Source organism: Sciurus carolinensis (assembly GCF_902686445.1).
Source record: "Sciurus carolinensis chromosome 14 unlocalized genomic scaffold, mSciCar1.2 scaffold_125_arrow_ctg1, whole genome shotgun sequence".
Classification (NCBI taxonomy): domain Eukaryota; kingdom Metazoa; phylum Chordata; class Mammalia; order Rodentia; family Sciuridae; genus Sciurus; species Sciurus carolinensis.
The window spans coordinates 1,499,314-1,517,919 of NW_025920110.1; the positions used below are offsets into that span (position 1 = coordinate 1,499,314).

At 37.3% G+C, this 18,606-nt stretch overlaps 1 pseudogene; it reads left to right on the top strand.

The window, feature by feature from the left end:
* Positions 1–1,154: 1,154 nt before the first annotated feature.
* LOC124973335 (uncharacterized) overlaps positions 1,155–18,606 on the top strand; it is a 37,946-nt pseudogene continuing 20,494 nt past the window's right edge.

Sequence of the window (18,606 nt, forward strand, 5' to 3'; positions counted from 1 at the left end):
CCTTGTAATTCCTGAATTCCTAGGGACACTGTGTAAAGCTGGTTTCTTCTTCCTAGAGCACTTAACAAGAAATAATCACAGAATAGTTAAATTGGGAGTTATGACATGACTCAATGGTCAGGAAAGAAGGTGTTGTAAAGAATCATGACTCCTGAATTAGATCACATCACAAAGGGTATGTGGTTGGAAACTAATGATGCAGTGACCAGATCAAGGAACTTGGTTTTGAAGTATGTGAACTTGACTACATTTGGGGTAGGATATATTTCTGGCCTCCTGGCTGATGAAAGTTGGGACTACCCTCACCTTGCTCTCAGAGTGCAATGGAGATTGAAAGAGTTCCTGGATAACTGCATGTGGCAGAAGAGCACAGGGGTCATTTGTGTTCTGGTGTGACCCCTGTAACTCCAATTCTCCAAGCTGAGTCTGAAGACCCTGCCTCAGGTGAATGATTTTGAATGATACATATATTACTGGTAATTAATTTTGTAGTTCTATGGGATTTTGAAGCCAATTTTTATTTGGGGCAAATGAGACTCATTTTTATTGAAAATTGCCATAAAACAATGTTTTTAAATACATTTTGTAAGTATAAGAGGCAAGGTGACTTAAGTAAAGTAAACAAAAATAACTCAAGTTGAAAAATTACAAAAGCAATGTGGAAATATATATGTGTGGAAACAACTAGAAGATGTGAGCAGACAGGAAGTCTTCCAAACTCAGCCTCAAACTGACTGGTGCGGGGTCTCCATGAGGTGCTATGAGGAAGTCTTCATCCTTTCCGATTTCCCTCTTCCTTCTCAAGGTCTATAATAATTTTTTGTACCTCAGGGAGACAATTAGTGAGCTGATAGACCAAGAATGATTTAAAACACAACTTTGGAGACTGGATTTGTGTTTATGCTTTGATTGTACCACTTTCAAGACCAGTGGCCTTAGGAAGGAAGTTTAACACTCTCTGAGTGCTGATAACCTCATCTCTCAAAAGCGGATGTCCTGATACTTGGGTTCTTTGACAGAGCCATGAGCTGACATAGAGTCTTCACAGCTCTGTGGTGTACTCAGCTATTCCCCTGAAGATCAGAGGAGAGTGTGTAAAGCAGTGGCAGAAAATGGAATAGCAGTGACTGAGATTGGGGGTCTCTGATAACCTCATGGATGTGGCATGCCTGGTGACTAATAATGTTTCTGGACAAGGGCACAGGATGCTGGACTGCTGCTGTGACAATGCCCGGCATGAGGAGGCTCTGTGTAAGAGTCCTGCCAACTCTGATCTTGATCTCAGGCTTATATCTCCTGGGAAGAAAAAACATTTTATGCTAGACAATCACAATATTTCACTAGCTCCACTTCTCTTGTGTCTGCCCACTTTAGAATAACTTTTAACACTGGACTTTCTTGAGAGCTACACAAAGCTCCTAACATTAAATTTTGCAACTTTGATTGCAACTGTGGAAAAACTACATAGTTGTCCTAGTTTCTGTGACTTTCCTGAATATAGAGAATAATGGTTTAATAGCCATTAACCTAATAATGAGATATATATAAAAAAGGATTGCTGGCATAACTCTTTAGATCTCCATCTCCATCTGAGAGCAGAACTCAACCTTATCCCAGTGTAATCTTCATAATCTGTGTGAATCTTGATTTCCTAATCCCCTTTTGCCCCCCACTTGAACTGAAAGTTTGACCACACTGGTCAGAGCAGGGGATCTGCCCAGAATACTTTTATCTGTCTCCAGTGTCTGTTTTCTCTTCTTCCAGAAGTAACTCCTGATTTTTCCTGGGATTTTTCCTCTGCATTTACCCTATGTTGTGTGAGGTGGGAAGAAGACCAAGTCTAAGATATCAAAACATAGAAACCCCCCAAACAAGGAAACACAGTCTGCCAAGTTGGTATGAACTGGTCCAGACAGTTTCAGAGACCCACAAATGGCTGGTAGGAGTTGAGAATGGAAAACTTACTTCCACCTTGTACTTACAGGTCAGAAAATGGGATGGACACTAAGACATGAAAAGACAAAAAAGAAAAAGAAAAAGGAAAGAAATACATCACTAAAATCAGCTGTGTCTGCATTCAGAACAACCCCAAGGGTTATCAACTGTAAATGAAAACACTGCCCCCACCTTTGTCTATACTAGTTTGAGTTAATTTTCTTTCACTTGAAAACAAGATTGCTTACTAACCTACTGTTTTACTCAATTTCCCTTTCATTTGTAGTAATAAATGGAAAAGAGTATGGTAACAAGGAACAACAGAAGAATAACCATCCAAAGAATCCAATTACCTAATTAATCAATTGGCCAGTGAACTAAATACACACTTCTCAAAAGAATAAATACAAATGGGAAAAATACATATGGAAATATGTTCAACATCATTACTAATTAGGGAATTGTAAATCAAAGCTACACTGATATTTCATCTCACATCAGTCAGAATGGCATTCATCAAGAATACAAATAATAGATGCTGGAGAGGATATGAAGAAAAAGGAACACTTTTACACTGTTGATGGGACTGAAAATTAGTATAACTATTATGGTAAACAGTATGGAGTCTCCTCAAAAGATTAGGCATGGAATTACCATATGACCCAGATACACCACTTTTGGGTAATTATCTTGAAGAATTATAGTGGTCATACTACAGGGATACATATTTACCCATATTTATAGGGACACAATTCACAAGTTCTAAACTATGGAACTGGCCTAGGTGTCCATCAATTGATGAACGGATGAAGAAAATGTGGTAGAGATACACAATTGATTTTTATTCAGCCATAATGAAAAATGAAATTGTGTCATTTGCAGGAGAATGCATGGAACTAGAGACAACCACATTAAGTAAAATAAGTCAAACTGAAAAGGTGAAGTCATATGTCTCCCTAGGGAAACTAGAGAGGGAAAAAAGGAAAACAAAGCTGGGGGTGGATCTTCTAAAATTCAAAGGGAGATCAGTAAAGGAAAGGAACCAAGAGGTGGGACCAAGTGAGGAGAGAGAGGGGAAGTACTGTGCAATCATATTGGTTAAATGATATTGTTTGATTGTGTGCATATACAAATATGTACCAAATCTGAGAATTATGTACAAATATAATGCACTAATAAAAATGTGGGGAAAAGAAATTAAATCCATACAAGTCTTAGGAATGATCTGATTATTGTCACGATTTGGAGCACATCTTTCAAGAGTCCTAGAGACTTGCTTCCACTTTCATATGCCCTTCCCTGTGCAAAGAGGGTTAAAATTTACACTGTGCTAGTGGCTTGTATGAAGATGAATATAATCCAGGACATATTAAATTCACTTATTTTTCTTTAGACTTCAAAATACATTTCTATTGGATGTAACGCTGTGCCTATTGTATCTAATAGATAAATGGACTCTGAAAGTGCTTGCTTTTTTTTAATTATATGTAGCATTTTCTCAGTAGGCATGTTTGTAAGCAACTATTTTTTCTGTTTTCAAGCAAATCTTATTTTGATAGATCTGCAATTCTTATTAAGAACTATATCAACTGGGGCATCCATTATGTGGAGGAGAAAGACAGTCCTGGTGTTTAGCTCTATATTATACTTTATCCCTTTGAGTTTTACTGAAGAGTTGGAGAAATCATAAAGCTTGACAATGTAGCTGAAGTAAAATCAATGCAGATCTTGAGAACTTTTTAAAATATTTAGTGTTTACAGGGCTGATGACTTCTGGGAAACTGATGCAGCATAAAGACTCACATTTAAATCCCAATTCTTGCAATCAAATTAGAAAGACTTCAGCCATGTCACTCAAAGTAACAGACATGAATTTATTGAAGTGATAGTACAAGGGAAAGGGGACACTCTCAAGAGAGACTGGATTCTCTCAAAGAGGAGAGAGAAGTGTTCCTCTCCTGCAATCTAGTTTTATCAGAAGTTCTCATGGAAATTTCATGAGAGCCCTAACCAGGTTCACATTTTCATTTTTGACAGACAGCTGAATGACATCAGACTGTCATGTTCCCACTGCCAGTGAAAAGTCTAGTTCACATTGCCCATGTTTTTTCTAATTGGATTCTTAACCATAAATCCTTAGAGATTATCTTTATCACCCTGAACTTCAGGATCTGGTCTGTGGAAAGGATCACAAAAGCCTCCCTCTTCAGAGTAACTTGAGTCCCTCTTATCAACATTATTTCAGGCCTTTATTTTTCCTGCAGAATATAGGTAATTTGCTGAGGAATGTGCCATAGCCCATCCACCTAGGCCGGATAGGGATGCATGTAAATTGCTCCCTGGAAAAGAAAATATGTGAGGGTCATCACAGTGGGCCCACTTTATAGAATAATTCTCTTAATTAGAGTGGGGTTCTCACCACTCAAACTATCTATCCCCTGTCGATATGGAAAATCAGGATCAGGCATGCTGGTGTTGAAGATTGACAACTGAGTGAGCCAAGGCATGCACAGAAAACAAGTTTTATTTAAAAGAAATAACAGAGTAGGGGAATCCTCAAGAGAGGAGCTGGGACCCAGAACTGGTGGTTTGTGCATGTGGGAATATTTTGCTTTTTGATAGACTCCCACATCCTTTATTTCATTCGGATGTTCCCAAAGGCAGGAAAGGGAAACCTCAGGAGGTAATTACTTGTGTTGGAACTTGTGATTCTTCTAATCTGGAGGTATTAGCTATTAGTTGAGCTTGAGCTGGGAAGTGCTATCCAGAGGTTAACTATAAGCAACTCATTTTCTTTTCTTTGATAAACAATTAAAGGTCTTTTTCTCCTGTCCTTTAGCAGTCCAGCCTAAGTCACACTATGGTTCAGGATGTGTTTCCAACAGTGGGCCCATGACCATCATCTGTTTCACCAGAGAAATTGATAACAATGCAGATTCTCAGGCCATACCCAGACCTGCAGTATCTGACTCAGGGTGACTCAGGTATCATAATTTTTATGATCTCTACATGGGTACATTTGGGGCTATATACTTACGCCTTTTTTTGGTCTCTCCTCCAAGAATAGAATCTTTTTTACTACTTTGCAAAAACAATTTTTTATGATAACCTCACTCACTGAACCCTGGCAGATAGGCACCAGTATTAACCAGTTACAACCAAGGTGCACAGACCCCAAGATACAAGGTGCTAGGTTCATGGTTCCTTAGTGCTCAGGATTCCAGGGAATATCATTCCAGGGTTCCCTTTAAGACCTTCAAACACAGCTAAACCTAATAGTCAAAACCCTGTAAACCCTGGCTTTCAGAAGTGAAAGCAAAAACCAAATAGTTTTTTAATAAGTTCTGGAAAACATGTTGCTGCTTTGTGACCACTATTTTTTAAAATTTATTTTTATTATAAACAAATGGGATACATCTTGTTTCTCTGTTTATACATGAAGTAGAGACATACCATTTGTGTAATCATGGGGTGTAACACATTAGATAGAGCACTAATTATCTGTTTCACCAGAGAAATTGATAACAATTGATAACTAATGTGTTATCATAGGGTAATAGTTTTTGATTCATTCTATTATTCTTTTTCTTCTGCCCCACCCCTCCCACCCCTCCCACCCCTCTTTGCCCTCTATACAGTGCCTACTTCCTCCATTCTTGTCCCCCTCCCACCCCCCTTTCATTTCATTTCATTTGTCCTTTGGTTTTTTGAGATTGACTTATCTCACTTAGCATGATATTTTCCGATTTCATCCATCTGTCTGCAAATGCCATAATTTTATTAATTTTTATGGCTGAGTAATATTTCATTATATATATATATATATATATATATATATATAATATTTCATTATATATATATCCACAATCTGGCTATTGTGAATGGAGCAGCTATGAACATTGATGTGACTGTATCTCTGTAGTATGGTGATTTTAAGTCCTTTGGGTATAGGCCAAAGAGTGGGATAGTTGGGTCAAATGGTGATTCCATTCCAAGTTTTCTGAGGAATCTGCACACTGCTTTCCAGGGTGACTGCACTAATGTGCAGCCCCACCAGCAATATATGAGTGTACCTTTCTCCCCACATCCTTGCCAACACCTATTGTTGCTAGTATTCTTGATAATTGCCATTTGAAATGGGGTGAGATGGAATCTAATGGTAGTTTTGATTTGCATTTCTCTTATTACTAAGGATGTTGAACATTTTTTCATATATCTGTTGATTGCTTGTATATCTACTGTGAAATATCTGTTCATTTCCTTAGTCCATTTGTTGATTGGGTTATTTGTATTCTTGGTGTAGAGCTTTTTGAATTCTTTATATATTCTGGAAATTAGTGCTCTATCTAAAGTATGAGTGGCAAAGATTTTCTCCCACTCTTTAGGTTCTCTCTTTGCATTGCTGATAGTTTTCTTTACTGAGAGAAATTTTTTAATTTTGTTTTTAGTGTCTTTATTAGTTCTTGTAGATATTTCTGGGTCACTTTTTGTGGACTTTATACATCATATTTTTCTGATATTTTGACATTCCTGATAATTTCCATTGGTTACTGGTATTATTAAATTTATAATGTTTTATATTGATACAAATTCTGCTGTTGCAATTATTACTTTGTTATTTTTATTATTTTATGGTTATTTTTATTTGCATAACCTGGGATTGAACTCACACTGCCATGGAGCTACATCTCTAGCCCTTTATTTGAGATGTGATCTCACTACATTGCCCAGGTTGGACTGGAACTTTGGATCCTCCTCCCTTCACCATCCACATTAAAGAGACTGCACATGTGTGCTGCTGTGCAAAGATAGAAAACAAAATTAATTTTACCTTGGACAATTTCTTAAAAAAAAACAAACTAACGGGATTGCACTTCGCTCCCCTGGTTGGACCATTTTAATAGAAATCTATTCTCTCACTGACTCACTGTCCACTGTGAAACAGGTGTAGGTGTCCCTCTGCAGTTTCCAAGAGAAGGCAAGGTGTGTGCAATGAGCCACCGTGGCCCATGCTCTCCCTTCAGCTCCGTGCATACTGAGCGCAGTCCAGAAGGAGGAACATGCGCCTTACTGGCAGCCTCGACCAGGGATTATGCCTTGCCTTGGACGTGTCCCTACATGTGCTGGTGAGTGGGCAGTGCTGTGTGCTGTGCCTGCTGCCCGTGGCCAGAGGGTGTGTGGGAAGGGGGTTGGGGCGGGAACCAGGGGTTCAGGGCAAGCGAGAATTGGAGGGTGGAGGTACAGCACTGGGGCTCCCATGCCAGTCACCCATTGGGTTAGGCATGAATCCCAGGTCACCCATGAATTTCTGTGGATTGGGTAGGATGTGTGTGGATGTCTGTCCCACTCCTCCTGGAGATTGTCTCTGTCTGCCGCCTCCCGTGCTTGCTGCTGCTTTGGTCTCTAGGGAAGGTGAGTCTTTCTGTGAGGCAGAGGAGTGGTAGAGGTAGAAAGCTCCCTGAGACACTGATTTCCTCTAGGCTGGGGTGGGCCTGGGGGCACAGACCACACTGCTCCATCGACTACTGCAAGGAAGGAAGGGGTGCGGGTCCACAGGATGTGGGTAAGGAGGGGGTGGCCACAGGGCTTCCAACTCCTTGGAGATACCAGGGCCCTGCATGGAAGAGCAGGAGCGGAAGGAGGAGTAGGAGGAGCCCTAGCATGGAAGGCAGGCTGAGAACAAGATCCCAGTGGCCTCCTGCTGGCGGGTCACAATGGAGTGTCAGTCAGGAGCAGAGTTGGAGGAAATATGAGACACCCAAAGAACCAGGGAGGGCATGACAAGCATTGTGTGGTTGCAGTCATTGTTTTGGGTGTTTTTGAGCCCTATTCCTTTGGTTCCCAAATCCACTGGGTAGCTCCAGGTTCTCTCCCTCCCATCACTCTGACACTGCCATATCAACTCTTCTGTGGTTTCCCTCTCTCCTCCTCTACTTTTCACCCACTCATTTTTTGGGTAAGCAGTATTTTGCCTTCAGCTTGGGGAACCTTTGCTAATGATAGGATGCCTAAGCTTGTTCTGACCATGAACTGCTTTGAATTCCTCTTTTTCTCCCATTCTCCCCTTTCTGGGACCTAGAATGCTCCATGACCACTAACAATTAGCTTTTCTTCTGCAAAAATGGCAAAGCCATTTAGTTGAAATACATAGCACCTCTCTTTTATATGAATATATCCATCAAAGACACATGAATGGTTAAGTTTTTATTGCTTTAACCTGTGTCTTAATTTTCTAGACACAGAAGTAGCAGATTTTGTTTTGAATCTTGATTATTTCTAGATTCAGCAAAGCATAATCAGTCGGACCTTCTGTCACTTATCAGGAAATGTTTGACTTAAAGATAGATAGTTCTCTCTTCAAATTTACATAATTTCTTTGAGGGGGTGTCTTTGTTGAAGGTTTCCTTTAAAAAAGAATTAGTGGAAGATGATCAGAGAAACAACTCTGAGTTGCCATGTTTTAGGCCCACTTTGTTAACACATTGGACAGAAGAAATGAATGGAATTTTATGATGTCTGATCCCTTCAATTGGTCTAAAATCTTTCTCATAGCTAGAAATAAGATGGAAGACTAAATTTTCAGAAAAAGGAATTGCTAATGATAATATCCTTTGTCTTTGTCATTTTGAGTCTGAGGAGTTGACTTAACTTTCAGATGTTGCTTTCTTAACGAAATCATTTCTGTCTTTGTGATTCTAGCATCTACATACTTGCATCAACAATGGGTTGGAACAAAAGGCGAAATGTTACTATACCTAAGATATATTCTGTTTTTATTTTTTAACATTATGAGAGAGAATTTGGGAATGTAAAGGTGTTATCTTTATATCTGGCAAACCATCTTATATGCCAGAAGCGCAAAGGGTTTGAATGCTGTGATTCAAAAAAATTAGTCTTTGAATTTAAAATTATTTGACTTTGAATTTATTAGGCAAATATAACTAATTACCTATTTTTATAATAAAAACATTATTGCCATATGAATGAAAAGATTATTGAAGAAACACCTGTTTAATGTAGGGGCATTGATATTGGCATCACTGTCAGATCTTGCTGCCACACAAGTATTGACAATGTAAAAATTAATAGATATTAGTTCAGGGACCTGTCTCTTAATTATGGAATTTCTAATCCATTCTGAGACCTTTTTGAAATTAACTGCTTATATTCATAATCAAGAATGATTTATATGTATATATATATGTATATATACATATACGTATATATATTTACAACAAATGAAAAGGCCATATTAAGGGTCCATTAATATTTTTTTCTTTCTTTTCTTACTTCATGTTTATTAGTGCTGGCTTAGATTATCAAAATTTATATCACTGTAAGGAAATATACCAAAAAGGGAAGGAAGGTTTCTGGATGGTAGAATTTATAGGCCACTATTTTTTTCTTTGTATTTTTACAAATTTTCACATTACTTTTATACTTAGAAAAAAATAAAAGTGAAATAAAAGTCTCATTAATATCTTAATTTGTCTATGATGAAATAAGTTTTTATAAAGTGCATAATTCACTCTCCTCCTTGGTTCAGGCCCAACAAAGTAACTTTCAGTTTTAGATAGTTAAAATAGTGTAGACTGTTATATGTTCTGTTTACCAGAAGGACACAAGAAAGATACATAGTAAGGAAAGATAAAATTGGAATAATTGATTCAATGTGTGTGATAACCCTGTATACCTAAGCACTTTTTAATAAGTCATTAGTTCATAAAAAGTCATTAGTTCATAAAATAAAGTATTAATTCTTTTTACTCAGTAGCACAGGATAGCTGTGTTGACTAAGCAAGTTTTTATATGTCTGTAGATGTGTTTAATTTTCAGATACTGGTTCAATCCTACAATTTTGGTGGCAAGAACTGGAATTTTCTCACAGATCTGGAGTTCAGAGGTTTGATATGAGGGTGCCATCTTAGAGTAGTGGTGAGGGCCTACTTCCTGCTTTGTAGAAATCTATCTTCCTGATGTGTTGTCACCTGGACTTTCCTCTCATGCCTGTGTGTGCAGGGGAGATATGAGAGAGAGTGAGAACTGTTTTCCTCTTATAATGGAACAGATATTTTTATGATTTTCCTCCTTCAGGACCTTATCTAAACCTAATTACCTTCCAGAGACTCACATCCATAACTGTCACCCTGGGAGATTAGAACCTCAACATAGAAATTTGGGGGTCACTTAAATGTTCAATGCATAGCATAAACTCTGTGAAAAAAGTAACAAAAAATTAACATTTTTGACATCCTCTTGTAGCTACTATATTTCTTTCTTAAATCTTCACAAAAATTCCATCATATAGCTACTATAATTGTTTTCCTGTGAGGGAATACAGATCTTAAGGTTAAATAATGGTCTCTAGGGTCCTACCACTATAGTTATTCTGAGATTCCATTTTAGCATTCAGACCACTATGTTCAGAGCCTCCACTGGGATGGAATGCTGAAAAATTAGTTCATTGCTAATGCATGTTCTTTATTAACAGTGGTAAATTGGAAAGTCCTATCAAAACTAGATTTAAATTTAAGTAGATTTACTACTTAAAAAATGGAGCCATCTAAAATGTGTAATGTACATGTTTATTACTCAATGAAATCAAATAAGGAGCCAAAATATATTTAAAATACTTGTATATTTAATGAAAGTCAAGAATTTATCAGTTTGTTATGCATAAAATAAAATGAATATGAATGTTGGAAAACAAAAATATAATGCAGTGACATTTCCTTGGCATTGTGATGGAATTGTTTTTAATTTGTTTTCTTTTATATTTTACTATTTTTAAAGTTTTTTACATATTGATGAACATTTGTTATACTTATTTATATAAGGTGATGAGAATGGAACCCAGTGCCTCACACATCCTAGGCAAGTGCTCTATCACTGAGTCACCCCCCAGCCCCATACTTTCCTTAGTTGCTTACTTATTTGTTTTGTTTTCACATGTTTTAAAGTTAGCTTTCTGTATTTGAGTATGTGCCACCAAAGGAAAGGCAATCCAGATGCATAGACTCTCTAAGTTGCTGCACTAGGTAAAAATTTTTTTATAAGGCAGATAAATATTATATACACACACATGAGCACTCATTGGTTTTAATATTTGGTATTGCTTATTCTAATTTAGGTATGTATTTTGAATTCATGCTTGAATTCATATGTGATTATGTACCAATAATTAAAATGAGAACATATTATTCATTTTGTCATAACTTTATATAGTAAAAAGTGATCCTTATGACATAAAAATAACAAATTAATATTGTTAATATATATCTTATCTCTTGATCATATTTAAAAAACAGAAAATGTTATTTCCTGAAGATGGTTCTCTAAAGTAAAAAAGAGTGAAAAGAAGCTTGCTTTCTTTTGTTGCCAAAACATTAATTTAATATAAAAATATTTTGTCTAAATTTTATAACATATTCTTGTTTCTTTTTGCAGGTGTTGTAAATAATTTCAAGAATATTCTAAATTTTTTTTGGATGATTGTAGCATATGGGAATAGAATCAAAGATAATTATCCTTTCAGTCTATTCTAGGTAGGTTATTAACTTTTTTCTGATGTCATATATTTAATCCAGTTATATTTATAATTGATGACTTTGCTTTCAGTATGTGTTAATGTTCAATAACACAAATATTGATAAAATTATTGAATTTGTGAGAAAATACCAACTAACAACATTGAAGCTCTTATTATTCCAAATGGAGATATCCTTCATAAGTTCAAATGTATTACTAAAGAAAAGGGGTCAGAGGAGAATCGAAATGTGTAGTAGACACTGTGGTTGATGCTGTAATTCAATGATGAAGAGACTGATATGTTCATATTATGATGCTGTGATATTTCCTTGGAGAGAAATTCTCATTTTTGGGTCAAATGTCATTTACAAGACTCTGCCCCTTTTGGCTGACATTGTGCTCCAGAGAGACCATGTTTCTTTCTGCAGTGTCCCCATGTTATATATTGTTTAATACTGGGATTGGAAGAAACTATATTAGTAAACTAGTGTCAGAGTAGGCATGGCCTAGAAGTACTCAAAAGTAAATATTTATTTATTTTTGATACCAGGGATTGAACTCAGGGGCACTTATCCCTGATCCACATCCCCAGGCCATTTTTATATTTTATTGATATGTTGCTGAGGCAGGCATTGAACTCCCATTTCTCTTTCCTCAGCCTCGAGAGTCACTGGGATTACATGTGTACACTATTGTGCTTGACTCAAAATAAATTTTGATATACTAGAAAATAAAAATCAAACAAAGGGTTTGAATATTAGAGCTATTGAATGTTAGTGATAGTGGGGTGAGAGTAATTCGAAGCAGTTTTTAGACCAGTTTTCTCAGTAGTTTTGCATTATTGAGACTTGTTAATTAAACATGATCTATACTAACTTGTTAGGTAAAAATGGGAAAGGGATGTAGCCTTCAAGGATTATAGCATTCCAGTTTATATTATATGTACAGAAAATGAAAGATTCCAGAAGGACAACTTTGTGTTTTTATGGCCTTAGTACTTATCCATACCAACAAGACACATACATGTAAGATAACACGTGGCAAGAACAAAATACACCTTGCAGACAATCACCTTAGCTCAATTCAGCAAGTATGATCTGAGCATGAATCATGTATATGCTGCTGTGCTTAGAGGTGGTATAAAGACATGGATAAACAGTCCCTGGTAAGCACAAGGGACAACAGCTCAAGTAGCTTAATATAGCATCTAAGATGCAACACAAAGGCATACTGAGACACACAAGGAACACTAAGAAGGTGACATTAACTTCGCTGAAGAGAGTTTGCTAAAGGAATCACTTTGGGGAGGGGTGTGATTACACTGGGTTAGGCATCAAAGAATCAGGAGAAATCTTTCTGGTAGACAGGGTGAGGAGATCGTGTGGGCAGGGAGCAGCTAGAGGCAAGACAAAGATGTGAATGAATGTTGTGTATTGGGGAGTTGCAGAATCTCAGTAAGATGGGAAGATAAATCAAAAGAAAAAGAGATTGGCAGGAGATAAGGCAGTAGTCAGTATCCAAGGGGCACAAGTCTTCACTGTTTTTGAAATCACCCTGAAGGCATGGATTGGAAATGGGGAGGCCAGACATAATTAGGATGTTATCATAATATTCCAGGTGAAAGGCAGTGAGGATGTGGCTTAGGTTCAAGGAGATGGATCTGATTGACTCAAGAAATGCTATCAATAGGACATGAGGAAAAACTTGGGGTTGAGGGAAAGCCAGAAGTTGAGTATGAAGAGGGTAAGGGACAAAGTAAGTTCATGGGTAAAGAGTTAAGAGTTAATTTGGAACCATGATGAGTTTGAGGAGACTACAGGACATTTGGGTGAAAGTATGCAGCTGTAGATGGAGAGAAGAATTTGGAGCTAAAGAGTATTTAGGGAGTCATTGACAATGTGAAGTACAGTTAGAACCATGGAAATTGACACTGTCACTCTTGGAGAGGGTCTGGAGCCCAGGGAACTAGGGGCTGGGTGGTCAGGGAAGTTGTAAGAATGAGTGTTGAAAGACTGGTAGTTTGGAATTCTGTGGCTCTCTGTGTATGTTAGATGAGCTCAGGATACCTCAAGCAAAGTAATGCTTACAAGAGAAGTTAGGGATTATCCAAAATCAGATTAAGGGGGACCTAGAACTCAAACTAAGAATGCTGTCTTTTTTTCTCCCTGAAACTTACTCTTGAATGAATATGTTGTCTTAAGGTGACAGTTTGGTGGCAGTGTGAAGAAGCAATGAGAAATGGGACCTGAGGCAAGTGAACTGGGTTAAGTAGCTGTGTAGGATGATTTGTGTAAAGTGATAGGAGCTGAGTGCATAAGGAAAGGGAATGAGGGAATACCCAGGAGCATAAATTCCAGGAAGGCACCAGGGGCTATGGCATTGTGCATCATGGCAACTGTGATGTGGGGTGGTAGACAGAGTCATGAGCACAGTGATGTCATCTTGTTTTAACCTTGTCTGTTGTGCCTGAAACATATTTATATTTGCAGCCAGTGTTCCTGGAGGGGATAAATAGTACAGTCAACAGGAAGATTAATAGTTTTAAAAAGCAGAGGATATAGAAAGATGAAAATGAGTTCAAGTTTGAAAATGGGCGTTGCAAGTAGAGATGCCAGTGAAGAGTGAGGGGAGAGGATGGAATACACCCAGAGTTGTGCATGGCTTCAGCCCATCAAGTATTAAGGGCCTGAGTACTACAGGAGGAATAAAGATGAACTGATGCCTTTTAAAGAGTACAGAAAGGTAGCATAAAGATATGCAGATTAACTTAAGATGAAGCAGAACATGCTCAATGTTAAAAAAAAAAAAAGTTATTATGCTGTGTCCTAAAGATACAACAGGGAGAGAAAGTCAATCTGATTGAGAGAAGATGAGGAAAGTCTCCTTTGAGGGGGTGGTGTTTTGATGGACAAAGGGAAGGAGAAGTAGACAAGAAGGCATTGGAGAGAATGATCCTGGCAAAGGACTGTGGGGAAGGACCCGAGTGTGCACATCTGAACAAGGTCAACTCACCTTGTTTGGCCAACATGTGGGCTTCTTAATTGACTCAGCAACTATGTCAAAAATTGAGTGAATAGTGAGATCCTGGTAGGAGGGTTATTCCTCTTACAAGTGAATGAACAGGCACTTCTTTACCTTGCAGACTGCAGGATTAGGAGCTTCCTATGACCACTTGTTAAAACAAGCATTCTGGGTAGAGGAAGTGATTGCATGTTTTTGGCTTGTGGCTCCTTTCTTTAGCACTTTCCCTCAGTCAAACTTGCCTACCTGTCTCCACAAGCATTTGGAGAGAGGTTATAAAAGCTCAGTGTTCCACAGATAACTTAGGGCAGAATTTATAGGAACTTTCCTTTAAAAGGAACCAAAGAACTCTTTAAGGCCACAGGGTACTTAGGGAGAATGGAGATGCATAAGAGGAGTGGGTGATGTCATTTCACAATGTTTATTTGCATACATAATAGGAGGCATTTCAAACATCTTGCACAAGGCAGTGGATTCTGAGGTATTTAACCCTTGGACAGCAATGTGCAGCATCTAACATACAGACAGTTGTGGGTACTGATTTTAGACACCAGAAATCTGAATTCTAACTCTTAATTATCATGTAGAAGATTAGAAAGCAATAGGCATGTATTTTAAACTTGTTTGAGAGAAAGGTAGCTGTCCTGTGTTTTTGAAAACTCTCCCATTTTACTTACTGGGCATTGAACCCAGGACACTTGAGACCTACATACCTTGTTCATTTTTATTCTTACTAGTAGTAGTAGTAAATTGCTTAGGGCCCTTGCTAAATTTCAGAGTTTGGCCTCAATCTTATTATCCTTCTACCTCAGTCTCCCAGGTTGCTGAGAATACAGGTATGTGCACCACCCTGGCAGACTGAAGACTATCTTTTTAGACTTTGAGAATCCTTCATTGAACCCTGGGCTGGGAAGTTTGCCTCTACTTAGAATAAGAGCCCTGCAGATTTAACAGCCAGGGAAACCTGTTTCTTCTCCTCTTTCTGGCTTGTGGACCAGAAATCCTGCTGCCTGTGTGAAAGGGAATGCCAGCAGGTCACTCTCCTAAGACGTGTTGGCTCTACATCCAACCTGACAAGAATCACCCTCATACACCGCTCATGTTTGCCAGGGTACTGAATTTTCACCAATCCCAAATCCACAAAGAAATCTGGAAAACCCAACTCAGAGCTTTTAAAGAAGCTGTGACAGGGTATTTTAACAGCAGATTCTAAGCTACAAAGGACTGGTCAGCAATGGAAGATGTGAACAATTAATTTTAAAAGGTGTATGTGTGCTTTGTGTGTTTATAACCTAGTGTCCACTACAGAAAAGCAATTATAAAAAGAAAAAAGAAAGACCATTCCTGAGTTCCCATTTTGCCTGAACACTAAATATTCTTCAATTTAGGAGGGGGAGCAAGTTGAAGAGATGTTTTGTACAGAAGTTAAAACAAACTTGAGTTTTCCATCAGAATATCAATAACTCTTTCCCTTGTAAATTGCTAAAAATTGCAAGGACCAAACACACTTTCCAGGCGAGTGTTTGGAAATGAACTTTTAAACATAGAACTTCAAAGGATATCCTTTCTCTCAATCCTGCAGAGGCTTAAGATGGTGGATTCTTCCTCATACTTGGTAAACATTTTGGTTTACAAAGGGTGTTCATAGGGACCTGGCTGCTCACCCTTTTAAAAGTAGACATATTTATTGAGAAAGAAATGGTGTACTTATGTCAGCTGCCCATAAGTGCAACAATTAGTTCTTAAAGAGTTTTGTATATTTCAATTTGACTATGAAAACTGGACATTTTCAGGAAAATATAAAACTTAAGAAAAAACATAATAATTACTCAATGTCCTGATTTACTTGAAATAAATTCAAAAGTAAAAATATCAACAGTTTCCCCCTACTGGGATAGAAAAGTTACCTTCATACTTCTAAATCATAATCAAGTTATTATTGTTCTGTGACTAAAAAAGAAAGAATGAAAGAAAGAAAGAAAGAAGAAAAGAAAAAGAAAAGAGTATCCAAAGCATTGGGTTAAAAGACAATGAATTTTATATATTTGTATTGGGTGCAGCTAATATTGATGTCTCCCTCAAAAGAGAGGTATTGGAAACCTGCAGGATCAAAATAAGCTTACCAGGGTGGGGGAAGCTGCAATACCTCAGTTCTTTACAGCTAGAGGGAAAGATACACTAACAACATGAAAAAACAAGGGAAGAAAATATCCCTAACAAACCAAGATGCTATTTTGAAAGACTTCAATGATAGAATGGCAGTAGAAATCACAGCAAATGAGTTTAGAATCTACATAATTAAAATGATGCATGAAGCAAAGGATAAGAGAGCAAATGCAGGCACTGTATGATTATTCCAATAAACAGTTAAAAGAGCAAATATAGGAAGGAAAAGAACACTTCAATAAAGAGATTGAGATTCTGAAAAAAAAACAATTGCTTGAAATGAAAGAAACAATAAACCAAATTAAAAACTCAATACATAGCATCCCCAACAGACTAGATCTTGTGGAAGACAGAATCTCAGACAATGAAGACAAAATATTTAGTCTTGAATATATAGTTGACAAACTGGAAGATGGTAAGAAATCATGAATGTGACATCCAAGAATTATGGAACACCATGAAAAGACCAAGGATTATTGGGATTGAGGAAGGCACAGAGATACAAACCAAAGAGATGGACAACGTCTTCAATGAAATAATATCAAAAAATTTTCTAAATCTGAAGAATGAAATGGAAAATCAAATACAAGAGGCTTACAGAACACCAGGTGCATAAAATTACAACAGATCCACACAAGTCACATTATAATGAAAATACTTCACATACATTATAAAGTTATTATTTTAAGTGCTGTGAGAGAAAATCATCACAACATATAAGGCAAAACCAACACAGATATCAGCAGATTTCTCAGCACAGAACCTAAAGGCAAGAAGGGCCTGGACCAATATATTTCAAGCTCTGAAAGAACATGGATGCCAATCAAGAATCTTATACACAGCAAAACTAACCTTCAGTTTTGATGATAAAATAAAATCTTTCCCTGATAAAAAAAAAAAAAAAACTAAAAGAACATACAAATAGAAAGCCTAGAGTAGTGATCATTCTCAGCAAAAGTTTCATGAGGAGGAAGTGAAAAACAATAATAAAAGTCGACAAATGGAGAAGCTACCATAACGGAAAAGTCAAAGAAGAAACCAAGTCAAGTTAAAAACCAAAATTAAGTCAAAATAACCAGGTGGGAAGGGTTAGTGTTGGGGTTGGAGTTGGGTTTAGGGAGGGGGGCAGGAATGGAGGAAGGAAGGACTGTATAGATGGAGGGGAAGGGTGGGAGGGGAGGGGGGGAAGGGAAAAAATGGCAGAATGAATCAAACAACATTACCCTATGTAAATTTATGATTACAAAAATAGTATGCCTTTACACCATGTACAGACAGAGAAACAACATGTATCCCATTTGTTTACAATAAAAAAAATAACCAGAAATACAAAACATATCACAGTGGTAACACTGAATGTTAACAGCCTAAACTCGTTAATCAAAAGACATTTGCAAGTTGAATTAAAAAGAAAGACCCAAGAATATACTGTGTTCAAGAGACTCTTCTCATAGGAAAAGGCATCCAAAAGCTAATGGTGAAAGGATGCAGAAAAACAAACCATGCCCATGGACTCAGTAAAAAGCAGGGGTCTCCATCCTTATATCACAAATTGTGAACTTCAAATCTAAGTCAGAAGGGACAAAGAAGGACATTTCATACTGCTTAGGGGGAAAAAAAGGAGCAAGACAGAACAATTTGAAATATTTTTGCCCCAAACAATGATGCATCCATCAATGATGCATACATCATACAAGCCCTTCTCAATTTGAAGAATCCAAAACACCATGAGCCAATATTACTGGGTGGCTTTAACACACCACTATAACCACTGGATAGATACTCCAGAAAATAATTACAAAGAAACTATATAATTAAATAATACAATCAATGATATATACTTAATGGGAATGTATAAAGTATTTATTTATCATCCAAACAAATACATTTTCTTCTCAGCAGCTCAGGGATCCTTCTCCAAAATAGAACATATGCTATGACACAAAGAAGCCATTA